General features: G+C 38.3%; 1 pseudogene across 1 annotated transcript; it reads right to left on the bottom strand.

The window, feature by feature from the left end:
• Nucleotides 1-4,904: 4,904 nt before the first annotated feature.
• Nucleotides 4,905-12,034, bottom strand: LOC309819202 (ferritin light chain-like; annotated as a pseudogene). Its single transcript has 2 exons — nucleotides 12,017-12,034; nucleotides 4,905-5,394 (listed from the first exon to the last, which is right to left on the bottom strand). The product of its transcript is annotated as a ferritin light chain-like (transcript).
• Between the last annotated feature and the right edge of the window lie 6,762 nt (nucleotides 12,035-18,796).

Below are 18,796 nucleotides of genomic sequence, written 5' to 3'. Positions count from 1 at the left end.
CTGTATTAGCTTTCCCTCCAAAGACTTTCTAAGTGTCACTATTTAATGTGTAATCCGAGAACCACTTTAAGCATTTACTCGTTTGATAATTCAACCAACATTTACTGAACACTCATGTGCCTGCCAATCTACTATTGCCTATTGTCACTTTGTTTCAATGAAAGCAGAAAATGGAAATGGGAATTTTAAGCCTTTTTAACTCTTGTATAGATCCATATAGGCCCAGGTTCTCTTCCCCCATATTCAAGTTGAAGTTTGATTTTTCTCCCAAAATATCCCAAGCTGTATTTGTCCCAGTTGAAATCCTGATACTGTTTGAGATTAGTTTGATGATTAATGTATTTATTAGGCATTATTAAATGATTACTATGTCTTAAATTGAGAGGGTTGATGAGTTTATAATCTACTATTATAATCTACTAAGGGTTGCACAATCAAGCTGTCAAAGTTCAAGTGCAAACTAAGCTCTTTGGGGGTTCAGAAGAAATAACTTATGGTAAGGTTTCACAGAGGAGGTGACATATTAGGTAAACCTTGAAAATTTGATAGGCAGAGATCAGAGCTGCATGCCATTCCAAGCAAAGTACTGAAGTGGGAGGCAGTAGGTGAAAACCATAATTTAGATGGATCACAGATTGTATAAAGTACACTAGTGGGAGATATGGCTCAGAAGGTTTTCGAAATTTGTCAGTGAAAGGGAAGAGAGAGACGAGAGAATGTCTTGAGAAGTTCTCAAGGTCAAGGGTTAATTTGTCATTGAGCGAAGAGGACACAGGAGGAGAAAGGCAACAACTGATACACTCTCAGAGAGGATGAAAGATTATTGGAGTGATCAAGTTTCCAGATAGAGGTGTTACTCTGAACAGAGAGGGGGTAAGCTGTTCTTCCAATAGAGCAATGAAGGAGAAAATGGAATCAGAAACTGACATATTCCGGTGGAGGTGACAGAATATGGGACAGCTATAGTCAGAGAACCTCAATATTCTAGATAAATCAAAGGCAAAGTTATGTACCTAATAGTGAAGCTGTGAGCACGTGGCAGGAGTCTGTTGACAACCTGTTAGGTAGGCAGCTAATGAAAGTGTTTGTTAGAAGTTGGCTGTCTTTATCTGGCATTAATAGCAATACTTTAATGCAGACGTAGAGAATGGACTTGAGGACATGGGGAGGGGGAAGGGTAAGCTGGGGCTAAGTGAGAGAGTGGCATGGACATATATACACTACCAAATGTAAAACCGATAGCTAGTGGGAAGCAGCCACATAGCACAGGGAGATCAACTCGGTGCTTTGTGACCACCTAGAGGGGTGGGATAGGGAGGGTGGGAGGGAGACGCAAGAGGGAGGAGATATGGGGATATATGTATATGTATGGCTGATTCACTTTGTTATAAAGCAGAAACTAACACACCATTGTAGAGCAATTATATTCCAATAAAAATGTTTAAAAAATAGCAATACTTTACATTTTTGCAACATTTCTTTTATATTTCATGACTTGAAATCCAATCTCGTGGTTCCAAAGTTAGAACTCTTTCAATTATGTAATGGTGACTCTAGAGAAACAAGTCATTTTATACTTCTTCTTCAGAGCATTTGGAGCTAAGGAAGAGCATGAGAAGATGTGTGTTAGTCTACTCAGGGTGCCATAACAAAATGCCATAGGTTGGGTGGCTTAAACAACAGAAGTTTTTTTTCCCACAGTTCTGGAGGCTGGAAGTCCCAGATCAAGATCTGGCAGGACTCCTTTTTTGGTGAGGACCTTCTTCCTGGTTTACAGATGACCACCTTCTCACCCTGTACTCATATGAACTTTCTTCTGTGCATGTGCAAGAAAGAAAGTCTGTCTTCCTCTTCATGTAAGGCCACAGTCTTAGCAGATCATGTCCCCACCCTTAGGACCTCATTTAACTTTACCTCCTAAAGATCCTATCTCCAAATACAGTCACACTGGGGGGTTAGGACTTCGCCATATTAATTTGGGGGGTGGCAGACACAATTCAGTCCACCATAGATGTACCTGGTGTTGGGAATTGGTAAGGTGAAAATTTTCAAGTCTCAAAGGAGTCAAGGAATCCAGAAGAAACTCTAGCCTAATTGATGTGAGTACATGTGCTAGGTAGAAGAGCAAATAAATCCAAGAGAGACTAAACAGAGCAGAATAGGATCGTAGGAATAGGGACCAGGATTTGAAAGCAGCGTTAGGGTTGTATGAGAGGCCCTAGAAGACAGGAACAGCTAAAGGGAAGCCAGAGGCAAATTTGGAAATATATTAAATGAATAATGTGAGCTTCAAGAGACTATGTTTAGGTACATGGGTTCTGGAGTCAGAATGCGATGGCATGCATTCTGGTGCTGTAACTTTGGATAAATTACTCAGTCTACATAAGGCTCAGGTTTCGTTCCTATAAAAGGAAATTATAATATTACCTATTGTTTAGGTTTGTCAGGAAAGGTTCAATAAAATAATGCATGGGAAAATGCTTGACCTATACCTGACACGTAATAAACCTTAATAGAAGTTGATCATTGTTACAATTTGGCCTCGTTATCTGACTCAGGCAGGATCAAAGATAGCTGCTACTTGCATGGCTAGCCAGCATCAGAAACTGCATAAATATATGGGTTAGGCAATCACTCTATTTTCTACTTCTTTCCTTTGCCAAGAAAATATAAAGTGCAGTTGCTTGCTCCTTGGCAAAGTTTCCCCTTTACTACCACTAAAGTTCTCTGCGTCCAGGGTCCAGCTTGGATTATGCCCAGGGAAGGCTCACATCCTGAGATTTTCACTCCTCGCCTGGGTTTCTATTCCTTGGATTTCCTGTGACAGTTGGTCAATTAAACACCAGGAAGCCAAGAGGTCTTAAGAGAACCTTTCGCCCCTTTAGTGATACGCATTATTTTTTTTAATATTTTATTTTATCATGAACGCTTAACGTGAGATTTACCCTCTAATCGACAATATAAAATTTCAGTTAAGAAAAATAAGTTCTAGAGATATGCTGTACAACATTGAACCTACAGTCAACAATACTGTGTTGTACACTTAAAAGTTCATGATCTTTCTTAAGCTCTAAATTTGTTCAGTTAATCACCTTGAACTGAATTTGAATCTTTCTATATATACACATAAAGCATAAGATCACAAGTTCAAGAAAAATTAAAATTTTTCTAAATAAATTTGAACTTTTTCCCTCACTTTAATCCAGTAGCACAATTTATTAATTGTATTCCAATGGGTCAATGAACACTGATAAATGTAGTAATTAACTGCACCTGGTCCATCAGCAAAATGATATCCCAGTCACACAGACCTTCATCTCCAAAGCAGAAAGGACCACGGTCCCCTCTTCCATGCCAGGGATCTCTGTGTATTTTGGGTTTGTTTTTAATTTGACTTTATACTGTGAACATTTTCAAATATTTTCAAAAGTAAAGAGAGTAGTATAACAAAACCCCCATTTATTCATTATCTAATTTCAAGAATTATTAGTATTTTGCTATTCTTGTTTTATCTATGCCCACCTCTCCATGAAAGAAGGTCCTTTAATACCACACAATGTTAAGAAACACAAAAGAAGCATTAAAAGAATAGTTTTTGTTGGGTCTCTTGACCTGAGTCTTATTCTTGTTCAATGTGTTTCAGAATAACTAAACCTAACACTCTTTCCAATGGGCAATTAATGGCATGATTCCAGTTCTTTAGTCAATGACAACATGAAAGACGAGATTAACAGCTAAGTAGACTCTTCACCATTTAATGAGATTGCCTGAAAACTGAAAGGATTTTTCAGCTTGTACGTATTTCAATTCAACTGTGTTCCATCACTTTTTGAAATGAATAGAGAAGTCTATAGATTATATACAGCTGCTTAATCTTTTGTAAAATGTGACATCTTGGACTAGAATCCATGTTCTCCTTCAAGGGAATGGTAAGGGAGACTACTACTTATTCGCACCTGTGGAAGCTAAGAAATTCTCAGTTTTACCTCTAGAAATGTGATCACAAATCTGCTAGCATTTTTCCCTAGGATTATATTCATGTATTTGCAATAACTGTACACTGAATTTGCCTGAGTCTACATAGAATAGATAGTTCATTAAGCACATTCTCAAGTTATGTTATCATGGCTCCACTGTCGGTTGAAAATCATGATTTTCTCTTCTTTGCTCTCACTCACTGCAGTTTTTGGCCTAGAATTTTCATCATAAAAGTATTATGAGAGAGAGAGAGAGAAAGTTATTCATAGACTATTTGATAGTCTTCTTTTCCATCGAAAAGTCAAAATAAGTGTTAGGAAAAATGGATAGAACCACCACAAACTCTTGCTTCTTGGTTTCATGGGGAGAATGAAACCAAGAATGAAGAGTAGAAGAGTAGGTTTCAACAAGTAAACCACTTTCCTGTTTCTACTCTGTGCTCAGCCGTTTGCCTATTTATTTATTTATTTATTTTATTAAAAAAAATTTTTTTTGCGGCAGTTGGGGGAACCCAGCAGACCACACATAAATATTCTTCTTAAAACAAACAAACAATAAAGGTTGTCTAGGTTTGCAAGGAAGGACAATTAGGCAGGGTGAGAAGTGGAGTGCAAGGCAGTTTAAATTAAGGGTATCATTAAAACTGCAAAACTAAAATTTCTTTAGTATTATGGTGTAGTTTTCGATGTTAATACATACTCAGGAAAATGTGCTTATGTGCACGTATGGGCATGAGTAACCAGATCTGGGTTTTTTTTTGTTTGTTTGGGATTTTTTTTTGCAAAATGCTTTACTGTTTCCATTTGGCCCAAGGCTTGGGAGAGGGCTCAGGGCGGTTACAATGCTGCCTAGTGGCCGCAGAGAGAGGCTTCAGGCAGATGCCCTGATACCATCGGGGCTTCTCAAAGGCCGCTGGGCTTCGGCTCCTAGTCGTGCTTGAAGCTGAGCCTTTGGAAGAGATACTCGCCCAGCCCAGCCTGGGGACCAGCCAGCCTGCGGAGGTTAGCCAGGTGATCAACGTCTACTTGATAAGTTTCAGCTGCTCCTCCAGGAAGCGGCTCTCCAGGAAGTCACAGAGGTGGGGGTCTGCCTGCGCAGAACCCAGGACATGCCGGTCCACGAGGGCCTGATTCAGGTTCTTCTCCATGAGAATGGTGGCTTCCCTCGTGTCCTGGGTCTTACCCACTCATCTTGGGACGCCTTCTGCTCGTCCTGGAAGAGGGCGTGGCTGCCTCGCTGGTTTTGCATTTTCAAGAGACGCTAGGCACCCTCACGCTTCTCTTCGGCCAATTCACAGAAAACGTGGTCCACGCCTTCCAAAGCCACATCGTCGCGGTGGAAATAGAAGCCCAGAGAGAGGTAGGTGGAGGAGGCCCGCAGATGCATGTTGACCTTGGTGGAATAATTCCGACGAATCTAGGAGCTCATGGTTTATTGGTAATACGGAGCTAGGCTCAAAAAATGGTGTTGGCTAGTCTGGGTGACCAAGGATAGCTGAGTGGCAGATTCCTAAGTTTGCGAAGGAAAAAAGGTTGGAGGGTGGTCAGAGGATGGAGCAAGGGGCGTCGCTGGGTCTGTTTCATCCGAACTCTGTTGAAGCAAGAGACAGATCTGCAGGACTGCTGAGCACCCTGCCCAGACCTGTTTTGATGTGCAATTTGAAGTGGGAAAACTAGGATAGCTGTTCCTTATAAACCAAACAAGGAGGGAAATGTGGGCAAGAGGAGGAGAGCAGAAGTAGAAGAGCTGCTCCTAAATTCCTGTGGTTTGTAATTGCTTAGAAGATAGGTCCAGAATTAGAGCATCTAAACAGTTAAGTCTCTCCCTCCTCTTTCCTTCTCCCCCTCTCCCACCCAACCTCTCCATTCCAGAAATAGTGTCAGATGTTGACGAATAAGCTCTGAGTTTACACACACACACATAGCCTGCACTCTTTCGTAAAAAAGGAAAACAATAGGTACTTTTATGGTAATTGCAAAATGCTTTAACCACTGTGCTGGTCTTTTGTGATGGTCTTTATGTATCTTTTTCTCTTTTCTCTTTTAAATTTAAAGCTTCCTTAAACAGTTATATTATAAACATCATTTCCTTAACATATATTATGAAGACATAAGTCACTTCTCTGTGTAGTTGGACAGGCCTTTCTTGACTTCCTCACCTGGCAGGTGCAAGCTGCAATTTGATAAGATCTATATGCACTGGGGCAGTAGATTTTTTGGTTTTTGTTTGATGAATCCTAATTTTTTCTAGCTTTATTTAGGTATAGCTGGCATATAATATTGTGTAAGTTTAAAGTGTGTGAAGTGCTGATTTGATACATGTATATATTGTATGTGTATTGTATACATGTGTGTGTATATTACCACAAGTTTAGTTAACATGTTCACCACTTCACATGACTTTTTTTGTGTGTGACGTTTAAGATTTACATTCTTAACAGCTTTCAAGAATACAATACAGTATTGTTAACTAGAGTCACCATGTTGTTGGTTAGAGCTCCAGAACATATTCATCATAGAACTTAAAGTTTGTACCTTTTTACCAACATCTCCCCTTTCCCGCGGCCACTCCACCCCTGGCAACTACCAGTCTGCTCTCTGCTTCTCTGAGTTCTGCTTTTTCATATTATACGTGTAAGTGAGATCATACAACATTTGTCTTTCTCTGTCTGACTTATTTCACTTAGCAAAAGGCCCTTGAGTTTCATCCATGTGTTGCAAATAGCAGAATTTTCTTCTTTTTATGGCTGAATAATATTTCATTGTGTGTGTTTCTATATTATATATTATAGATGTATTATATATATATCACATTTCCTTTATCTGTTCATCTGTCAAAGGACATTGATATTGTTTCCATGGCTTGGCTATTATGAGTAATGCTGTAACGAACGTGAAGGTACAGATGCCTATTTAGGATGGTGATTTCATTTCCTTTGGGTATATATCCAGAAGTGGGGTTGCTGGTTCATACCATAGTTCTATTTTTAATTTTTGGAGGAACCCCATACTGTTTTCCATAGTGGCTGCAACAATTTACATTCCCACCGACACAAGGGTTCCCTTAGTTTCACATTCCCGCCAACACTTATCTCTTGTCTTTTTGATAATTGCCATTTTAACAGATGTAAAGTGGTAGCTCGAGGTGCTTTTGGTTTGCATTTCCCTGATAATTAATGACATTGAGTGCCTTTTCATGTACTTATATTTGTATGTCTTCTTTGGAAAAATGTCTATTCGTGTTTTTTGCCCATTTTTTAATCATATTATTTGTTTTCTTGCTATTGACTTGTAAAGAGTTCCTTATATATTTTGGATATTAGCCCCTTAAAAGAGATATAGTTTGCAAATATTTTCTCCCATACAGTAGACTGGCTTTTCATTTTGTTGAATTTTTCTTTTGCGGTGCAGAAATTTTTGTTTGATGTAGTTCTTCTTCTTAACTTTTGCTTTTGTTGCTTATGCTTTTGGTGTTACAGCCAAAAAACATTTCCAAGACCAATGTCAAAGAGCTTTTTCTCTTTGTTTTCTCCTAGGAGTTTTACACTTTTAGGTCTTATGTTTAAGTATGCAATCCATTTCAAGTTAATTTTGTTAGTGATAAAAACAGGGGTCCAAATTCATTGTTTTGCATTTGAATATCTAGTTTTCCCAAAACCATTTATTGAAGAGACTATCCTTTCCCCATTGGGTATTCTTAGCTTCCTTGTCAAATACTAGTTGAATGTATACATGTGGGTTTATTTCTGGGCTCTCAATCCTGTCCCATTGGTATATGTGTCTACTTTTATGCCAGTACCATACTGTTTTGATTATTATAATTTTATATTCAATAACTTTATATTACAATGTAATATAGTTTGAAATCACGAAGTATGATGCCTTCAGCTTTGTTTTCTGTGAAGATTGCTTGGCTATTCAAGGTCTTTGTGGTTCCATATGAATTTTAGGATCATATTCTCTATTTCTGTGAAAAATAACATGGGAATTTTGATAGGGATTGCATTGAATCTCTACATGGCTTTGGGTAGTACAGACATTTTAACAATATTAAACTCTTCCAATTCATGAACATGGGATGACTTCCCTTTTATCTGTGTCTTTTTCAATTTATTTCATCAGTATCTTATGGTTTTCAGTGTACAGGTCTTTCACTATCTTGGTTAAATGTGTTTCTAAGTATTTTATTCTTTTTCTTTTGTTTTTTTTTTTTTGGCTGCATTGGGTCTTCACTGCTGTGTGCAGGCTTTCTCTAGTTGCCGTGAGTGGGGGCTACTCTTCATTGAGGTGCACAGGCTTCTTATTGTGGTGGCTTCTCTTGTTGCAGAGCATGGACTCTAGGCATGTGGGCTTCAGTAGTTGTGGCACGCAGGCTCAGTATTTATGGCTCGTGGGCTCTAGAGCACAGGCTCAGAGTTGTGGCACACAGGCTTAGTTGCTCCAGGGCATGTGGGATCTTCCTGGACTAGGGCTCAAACCTGTGTCCCCTGCACTGGCAGGCAGATTCTTAATCACTGCACCACCAAGGAAGCCCAGTATTTTATTCTTTTTGATGCTATTATAAATGGGATTATTTTTCTTTGTTTCTTTTACAGATAGCTTATTGTTAATGTATAGAAACAGAACTGACTTTTGTATGTTGATTTTGTTACCTGAAACATTACTGACTTCGTTCATTCTAACATTTTTCCATTGGAGTCTTTAGGGTTTTCCATATATAAGACCACATTATCTGCAAACAGAGATAATTTTACTTTCTTTCTGATTGGATTCTTTTTATTTCTTTTCCTTGCCTATTTGTTCTGTCTCGGACTTCCAGTACTATGTTGAATAGGAATGGTGAGAGTGGGCACATTCGTCTTGTTCCTGATCTTAGAGGAAATGCTTTTAAACTTTCACTATTGAGTATGAAGTTAACTGAGTTTGTCATATATGCTGAGGTACCTCCCTTCTCTACCTACTTTGTTGAGAGATTTTATCATAATGATAGAGAATTTTGTCAAATGCTTTTTCTGCATCTATTGAGATGATCATAGGATTTTTATCTCTCATTCTATTAATGTGATATCACATTTGTTGTGATCACATAAATATCACATTTGTTGATTTGCGTATGCTGAACTATCCCTGCATCCTAGGGATAAATCCTACTTGATCATGGTGTATGATCCTTTCAATATGCTATTGAATTTGGTTTGCTAGTATTTTGTTGAGGATTTTTGCATCTATGCTCATCAGGGATTAGGCTGTAGTTTTCTTTTCTTGTAATATCCTCAACTGGCTTTGGTATCAGTATGATGCTGGTTTTTGATTACTAATTCAATCTCATTTCTCATTATTGGTTTGTTCAGATTTTCTATTTTTTCCTGATTCAGTCTTGGTAGGTTGTATGTTTTTAGGAATTTATCCATTTCTTCTAGGTTGTCCAATTTTTTGGCATATAATCGTTTATAGTAGACTCATATGGTCCCTTGCATTTCTGTGGTATCAGTTGTAACATCTCTTCTTTATAATATTTTTGAGTCATCTCTCTTTTCTCATGGTAAATCTAGCTAAAGATCTGTCAACTTTGTTTATCTTTTCAAATAACCAACTATTAGTTTTGCTGATCTTTTCTATTGTTCTCCTGTTCTCTATTTCTGCTCTGATCTTTGTTATTTCCTTTCTTCTTTTAACTTTGGGCTTAGTTTGTTTTTCTGCTTCCTTAAGGTGTAACGTTAGATTGCTTATTTGAGATCTTTCTTTTTTCTTAATAGGCATTTATCACTATAAATTTTCTTCTTAGAACCACTTTGCTGCAGCCCATACATTTTCAAGTGTTGTATTTCCATTTTTGTTTGTTTCAACATATTTTTGTATTTCCCTTTTAATTTTTTCTTTGATCCATTAGTTGCTCAGGAGTGTGATGTTTAATTTCTACATATTTGTGAATTTTCCAGTTTTCCTACTTATTAATTTCTAGTTTCATATAATTGTAGTTGGAAAAGATATTTGACATGATTTCAATATTTTTAAACTTGCAAAGACTTGTTTTGTGAATGTAATATCTGTCACTGGAGAATGTTCTGCATGTGCATGAGAAGCATGGGTTTTCTGCTGCTGTTGGATGTAATGTTTTGTATAGGTCTGTTAGGTCCATTTGGTCTAAACGAGAGTTCAAGTCCAGTGTTCCCTTATGGATTTTCTGTCTGGATGATTTATTTATTGAAGTGCATTATTAAAGTCCCCTACTACTATTGTATTGTTGTCTCTTTTCCCCTTCAGATCTGTTCATGTTTGTTCACTATATTTAGGTGGTCCAGTGTTGGGTTAATGTTTATAATTGTTACATCTTCTTGATGAATTGACCCCTTTATCATTATATAATGACCATCTTTATCTCCTGTGACAGTTTTTGGCTAAAAGTCTATTTTGTCTGATATAAGTCGCTACCTCTTCTTTCTTTTGGTTTCCATTTACATGGAATAACTTTTTCTATCCCTTCACTTTGAGCCTATGTGTATCCTTAAAGCTGATGTGAATTTCATGTAGGCAGCATGTAGTTGGGTCTTTTTTTTTTTTTTTAATGCATTCAGCCACTCTTTACCTTTTGATTGGAGATTTTAATCCATTTACACTTAAAGTAATCATTAATAGGTAAGGGCTTACTATTGCCATCTTATTGTTTTCTTGCTATTTGGAGTTCCTTTAGTTCTTTTCTTCCTCTCTTGCTGTCTTCTTTTGTAAGTTGATAATTTTCCATAATGGCATGCTTTGATTCACTTCTGTTTATTTTTTGTGTATATACTGTAGTTTTTTTGCATTGTGGTTACTATTAAGGTTACATAAAACATCGTATGAATATAAAAGTCTATTTTAAGCTGATAACAACTTAACTTTAATCCCATACAAAAACTCTACCTTTTTAATACCCTCCATTTCATGTTTTTGTTCTCATGATTTACACCTTTTTACATTGTGCATCTATTAATAAATTATTTAAACTATAGTTGTTTTTAATACTTTTGTCCTTTAACCTTTATACCAGAGTTAAGTGATTACCACACCACCATATTACAGTATTGAAGCATTCAAATTTTACTATATATTTGTCTTACCAATGTGTTTTATATTTTCATATGGTTTCATGTTAGTGTCCCTATATTTCAGCTTGAAGAACTCCTTTCAGCATTTCTTGTAAGGCAGGTCTCTTGGTGATGAACTCCTTTAGCTTTTGTTTATCTGGGAAAGTCTTTTCCTCCATTCATTTCTGAAGGACAACTTTGCCAGGTAAAGTGTTCTTGGTTGGCACTTTTTTCTTTCAGAATTTTGAACATACCACCCTACTTTCTCCTGGCCTGCAAAGTTTCTGCTGAGAAAGCCATTGATGGACTTATGATTGTTCTCTTGTATGTGAGGAATTTTTTTTCTCTTGGTGCTTTTAAAATTCTCTCTGGCTTTGCTTTTAGATAGTTTTTTTATAATGTGTCTTGGAGAAAATATTTTTGAGTTGAAATTTGTTGGGGGGACCTATGCATTTCATGAACCTACCTAGATGCCCAAATCTCTCATCAGATTTGGGAAGTTCTTAACCATTATTTCTTTAAATAAGCTTTCTGCTCCTTTCTCTCTCTGTTCTCCTTCTGAGACACCAATAGTGTGTAGATTTTTCTTTTAATGGTTCGTATAATTCATATAGGCTTTCATTCTTTTTTCTACTCTGACTGGATAATTTCACATGCTCTGTCTTCAGGTTCACACATTCTTTCTTCTGCTTGGCCAAGTTTAATATTGAAACTTTCTATTTCATTCTTCAGTCTTTGTGTCTAGGATTTCAATTTTTTTTTTTTTAATGCTTTCTGTTTCTTTGTTGAACTCTCACTTGGCTCATGCATTGCTTTCCTAATTTTGTCTAGTTGCCTATCTGTGTTTTCTTGTAGCTTACTGAATTTCTTTAAAAGGATTATTCTGAATTATTTGTCAGATAGTTCATAGATCTCCATTACTTTAGGGTCAGTTATTAGAACTCTGTTAGTTTCCTTTGGTGGCATCATGTGTACCTGATCCTTCTTGATCATGCTTACTTGCATTATTATCTGCATATTTAAAGAAACAATTTCCTCCTCCAGCCTGTCTCAGCAGATGAGTGGTGTTGCTGACTTCCTTCCCTACCCTGGTGGGACATAGGATGTGCTGCAGAGCTTCTTTATGTCTCTGGCCAGCCTTCCTAGTTAGGTAGGGCTGGAGCATATCCTTGGCAACTGGGCAGGGCCAGTGACTTGCTCCCCTGTCCAGGCTCAGCCTGTAGATATGCTGTGAAGTTGCCTGGCATCTCCAGCCAGATTTCCTGGTTTGCCAAGGCTGAAAGCTATGCTTAGTAGTTGGCCTGGGCCACTGTCTTGCTTCCCTGTTCATGTCGGTCTCTAGAGTATGCTTTCTGGATAAAACAAACTGCCAGCTGTGGATCCAATCCAGGCACACCTGGCAACTGACCTCCCTGAACAGATGGGGCCACCAATTCAGCTCTGCAGAAGAGCAGACCCACGGGTTGGGATCTGCACTTGGGCACTACCAGCAGCAGTAATGTGATCTTCCAAGATCCACAAGCACATTGCTGTGAGGCCCACCCCATTTCTTCTCCAGCTGATTTTTCCCACTGGTAAATGTAAGGCAGTACCTAAGTGTGCCTCCCTGAAAGCATCCCAGAATGCTGGAGACACTGATGTCCATCTTGAGTTCTCCTCTTCCCGGCGGAGAAATTATACATCCAGAGAGACCGCTTCAGTGTGGTGCTGCATCCGCTTGGGGGAAGGGTCTTGCAGTCAGAGTGAAGCCACTTCTTTTACCCTTCTAATGTGTTTTATTTCTCTTTCTGTGGTCCAGTGGAGTGCTTTAATCTCACCCCTGAGTTTTGAGATCTTCACAAAGATGTGTTGTCTGTGGATAGTTCCTAGTTGCTCTTTCTATGAAGGAGACTGAAGTTGAGAATCACCTACTTTGTCTCTTACTGACATCACTCTGGGCAACAGGTTTTTTTTTTTTTTTTAATTAATTATTTACTTATTTTTGGCTACATTGGGTCTTTGTTGCTACATGCAGGCTTTCTCTAGTTGCAACGAGCAGGGTCTACGCTTCGTTGTAGTGCATGGGCTTCTCACTGTGGTGGCTTCTATTGTTGCGGAGCATGGGCTCTAGGCGCACGGGCTTCAGTAGTTGCAGCATGCAGGCTCAGTAGTTGCAGTACACAGGCCCTAGAGCACACAGGCTTCAGCAGTTGCGGTGCATGGGCTCAGTAGTTGTGGCACGCAGGCTCAGTATTTATGGCTCGTGGGCTCTAGAGCACAGGCTCAGTAGTTGTGGTGTACAGGCTTAGTTGCTCTGCGGCATGTGGGATCTTCCTGGACCAGGGATCGAACCTGTGTCCCCTGAACTGGCAGACGGATTCTTAACCACTGTGCCATGAGGGAAGTCCCTGCAATAATTTTTATAATTAGACAGCTTGATGTTATGTTGCAGTAGCTGCCAAGTGTGTGTTATTAAGGACACTGGGTATAGATATGTTAATGGGCTGTGGGGAAATAAAGGGAAGTTGGACCACTCCTTAATCATAGTTAACATTGAAAACAGAAATTCTTATATTTTAAAATTCAAGGATCTTACAGGTCAGCATTGACATGTGACTTTGATATTTCCATCACATAAATCTGTTGAGATGAGACTGTTGATCTATTGAAGTCAACTTTGTTAATCTCTGAAAATGAGATTCCAGAAAGCCATACCCTTACCAAAAAGCCCTCTACAGGTACACACACAAGGGAAAGTTTCCACAGCTCAAGCCAATCAAACAATGCTCAGATGAAAGAGTGGTCTCCGGTTCCCCAGCCAGTGGGCATTCAAGTATTGGCTTTGGCAGGCAGGTGCTGGATGACACACAGAAGGAGCCCTAAGGGGCTGTTTCCCCTTACACCACTTCAAAGAAGTCTGGATTTTCAATTTATTTTTTAAAAGCAGATACACAGTAAACATCGAAATGTGAGTTTTATGCTAAATACATTTTGGTTTCACAGCAGTTATCTCTTGCTGCCAGAATAGCCCTAAGGATTAAGATGGTTTATTGGGATCAAATGTCTAGGAGATTTATTATAGTGCAGACTATTTACTCATTCCCATTAAAATGCCAATTATGCTTATTTCTTTGCCTCTCTCTCTTCCACCTCCTGTCTTCCCTCTTCCATAACCCATATTCTATTATTTTATTTTCCTGCTTTAAAATGAATCTACTTGGATTTTTATCCTTTATCAAAATTGAGTCCTTGCAAACTCTCTGACTTTATGGAGTCCAGGGAGTGGCAATGGCGTGTGATGTAGCTCATTAAGGTCTTGGGAACTCTGAGTCCCTGGTTAGCAACACAGAGCAATAAAAAAAAGTATTTTCAGGGACCATATCTGATGACTGGAGAGAAGGATGTACCTTTGGAATAATATGTTGTGAAGAATCACAAACACCCTAGCTATAGTCATCTACAATTTAAAGACATGTAAGAGCAAAGATAATTTGCTGTCAGGTATTTACTTTACTTGGATAATGAGGAAGATTACCTATTTTATAGCCAAATTCTATGTAAAACATTCAACAAGACAGATGAGTTTATATACAATATGTCAGCTCTCAAGAATAGACATGAGACATCAGAAAACATGATGACTTAACTAAGAAAGCTACAGCCCAGGAAATAATTCTACAGGACCTGATAATGCATCCACATTACAAGAAAGCCAATCCGTGAGTCCATTAGGCTGTGTTTGATATACAGAGGCAAGTGTTTGCTATACCCCGATAAATTCAGCTCGAATGCTCAGTGACTATTACAGTGCCTGGCATGGAAGAGATCTCCAGTGAGCTTCTGTGGAAGGAACAATTGAATATTGCTAACCTGCTACTCATGGGGTGTGCAAATACATTGCTATCATTTTCCTTTTTTTTTCTGGTATTAGGCTTAGAAAGATCTAGACCAGCTGTTGTCAAATTCAGCATGTATGAGAATCACCTGGAGAGCTCTTTACAACACAGGTTGCTGGGCTCCACCAGAATCAGACTTTCTGATTCAAGAGGTCTAGGGTAAGGTCTGAGAAGTTGCATTTCTAACATACAAAGGTGATGCTGTGCTGCTGGTGCATTTTGAGAACCATGTTGCCTATAAAGTGATGAAAGGACAATTATACACTTGAGGGCAAAGAAGTGCTCAACTCTGCTAATTTCAAAAAGCATGATTTGTAGCTATTGGCCAGACTTGGAGCAGTTACTGTCTGCTGCTAAGGTTTCCATTACAGATGCAAGGAGAAAAGTTTCTCACTCTTGCTTTCTGTCTGTCTGATTGAGGCAGCCAAGATTGAATAGGGGAACATAGAAGAAAAACATGGTATAACAGTAAAAAAACATGCAGAGAACTTTTGCAACTCAGAAATGACCTTGTAAACAGTGAAGACCTGTTTTACTCCAAAGAAGAATCTAAAATTTGACTTTACATGAGAAGAATTGGAAAATCTTTTCTCTACACCCTCACCTTCTGGTTGAGTCTACTTTTTCAAGCTTAAAGTTTAAAACTAATTAAATTAAAAGCCAAAAGTAAAAAACATTACTTGAAGTCTTTAGTTGCCTGATAGCTCAGGTGCCTTCCAACTTGAAAATTCTTTGAGTCTCTGGTCAATTATTTGAATCCCTATTGATATGGCAGAGAAGGAAGCTGATTTATTATAGGCAAAAGATAACATAAAAAATAAAATGACTACTGCAAATTGAGGCTTTGTTAGGCTCTCTGCTAAACTTTGTAGGTATTATCTCATTTATTCCTAATAACAATCCTTTGAGATCAGCACCGTTTCTCTCCCTGTGTCACAGCTGAGAAAAATCAGGCTAAGAGAGTTTAAGTGACTTGTCCAAGGTCACACTTCCAGTAGGTTGTGGAATCAAAACTTGATCCTTTCCCAATACACAAGAATTTAAAATATGTAAGTGAAGTTCCAAATAGGACATGGTAGAAGAACCAGTACTAACAGCAATATTAACAGTGCCAACTGTAATGATAGCAATTAGAGTATTAGTACTAAAGAGCACTACCATATAGGTATTACTATCCTCATTTTATGTTTGAGAGAACTTGGAAAAGTTAAGCAATCTTCCTGAGGTTATATAGCTTGGCAAGATATGAACTAAAGTCTAAGGATTCTAAAGCTCACGTTGTTTATACACCACCACCAAACCCTAATATCAAGCAGTACCCTTCCTCGACCCTTTAATGGCAATCCACATATGAAATACAAACTATTACATTAATGTAACTAGAAGGTTCCACAAAATAAAAATTCACTGATTCCCCATTGACAGCAGAAGAATGATGTGATGAACCACCTTATACATATTGTTAAATTTTATGTCCATATCCAAAAGTGTTTTGGGTCCAAGGGTATATTTATTTTTATAATTGATTTTTATTTGTATCAAAGAACTACATGCATGTAGCCTAATAGGACAGATAATAGTTTTATAATAAATAACAACACCCCCTGCTCCCATTTTCCTCCCCTCCCCCCTCATCCTGCTTGCCAAAGGCAGCCTCTTCTCCTCTTTACTAGCTCATCTGGTTTTCACCTCCACGTTTCTAAATACAGCACGCAGCTATCTTTTGATTCACTAATTTAAAACATCGTTCACTGTGTTCCTAACGTGGAGCATTAGGATGTTTCTCTCTCATGTGACCCCCTTACTCTACTTCATTCTTCCAATGTAGTTATATTATACGTTTTGATTATTATTTGGTGCTTTCTTGAGTATGACTACATAAATACTATTCTCTGCTGAGTAATGTCTTATGATTACTTCAATTTTCCTATATAAACTTTTTGGACAAGTTTGGCTTTTTCTAGAATTGATAACCTTTATTTTATTCCATTTACTTGGATCCACTGAGACCTACAGCTAAATCTTAGTTCCATTAGTGGCTTTGAAAAATGATTACCAAGATAAGATTTTACGTCACCAAATCTGTCCAATCATCTAGTAGTTTCCTTTTGTAACTCTTGGAGATATCCCTCCGAGAGTTCTCTATTTTCTTATTCCAACCTGAACTGGTTGTTTTTTTTAGTGTCCTTTACAGTTATCATCCTTTGTCATCAACTTGCTATTTTCTCACTCTCTCCTCTGGTGGATTTCCTGTTTCCTGGGTTCCATATCTTTCTCCTGCTTACGGTATTCCCTTGTTAAATAAAGCACATCTTCTAGGAACTTCCTGCAAAAAGATGCATGGTATATAATTTTTGAGATTTTGCATACTTGGACATTTCTTTATTCAAATTATTGATAGTTTTGTTTCAATACAGAACTCTAGGGAGAACTCTTTTTCCCTAAGAATTTTATTCCTCCATGGTCTTCTAGCTTATTATGTTGCTATTGAGTAGACCAGTGCCATTTTCGTTCCATGTCCTCTGTGTGTGACCTTGTTTTTCAGAATCTTCTCTTTATTCTTGGTATTTGAAATGCCATGATGACATGCTTTTGTGGCTGCTGCCAGGTCAGCTATTTATGAACCTGATGATTTTGTTAGAGAAAGGAATAAAGATTGTGTTCTCCAGAATTTATCAAAAGAAATCCTTTCTCCCTTTTTTGACCTGCATTCCTACAATGCACACACCCATGAGAGGAGGAGGGAGAGAGAGAGGGATGCTACCTGTCCAAATGGGCTACCTGAATTTAATAAGAAGCTAGTGCACAAAGGCAACTTGAAAAAATATGGTGTGCTTCCTGTTTGCAAGGCACGATTCCTCCTTTCAGGATGCTTGTAATTTACCATGGCACATGTGATAAGAACCTAAACTCTAAGAGAGAATTCATAATGACATTATAGGAAAAGTGTGACAGTACTTCAAGGGAAGATGAGGTAATTTCAGATGGGGAGATGGGAAATATGCTAAGAATGAGGGAGTGTTTGGTGAGTCAGGGATGTGAGGAGTGTGGTAAAAGTAGGGAAGGAGGTTAGCATTTGAGGGGCTTTGAAGTCTGAGTGGTTAGTAGTAATAGAAGAGGTATAAGATGCATTTACTTATAGGCAACAATATGTAAAAGGCATAAGGATGGGAAAATGCACATCCAAGAATAACAAGTTGGCTGGATCCTGGTTGACACATGGAGAAATGGGAGATACATAAGTGGAAATTTGGGATCAAAGCATGTCAAGCCTTGGATGCAAAATCATTTGGTAGGGGGGTAATTTACTTCATTCATTTCTTCCCATTTACTAATTCATATTCACTAACTCACTACTGTGAACCAGCCCTTGTGCTGGGTGCTAGAGAGAGACCTGGAAGAGACATGGTTCCTGCTCTCAAGCAGTTAACTACCACATGTGACGGTACCTTGTGTTGTCCTTGTGTTTGTGCCTAAGTTCTGCAAATGAAGTGTGAATGAGACGTGTTAGGATCACAGAGAAAGGAGTATCCAGATTGCCTGGGATGTTCAGGAAAGGCCAAAAAAGATGGCACCAAGAAGGAATCAAATGAGCTATAGCAGTTACCAGAGGTATAGGCAGGGCATTCCAGACAAAGAAGGCATACAATCAAAGGCACAAGATGAGAAGAACGTGGCGTATGTATTCACTTATTCACTTACACTGCAGTTTTTTATTGAGTACTGACGATGTAGTAGCCACAGTAGCTATGTTGTAGCTATGTTGGGGGAACTACTGACCTTTCAATACAGAGCATGGTGTCTCTTCAGACTTAGCTTCATGAAAGCAAGAATTATGTCTGTCTTATTCATTGTTGTATCAAATACTTAATATTTGTTA

The sequence above is a fragment of the Grampus griseus genome, assembly GCF_964374135.1.
Source record: "Grampus griseus genome assembly, chromosome: 2".
Lineage (NCBI taxonomy): Eukaryota > Metazoa > Chordata > Mammalia > Artiodactyla > Delphinidae > Grampus > Grampus griseus.
Note: the sequence above shows the minus strand (reverse complement) of the source record. Positions and strands in the feature narration are given on the sequence as shown.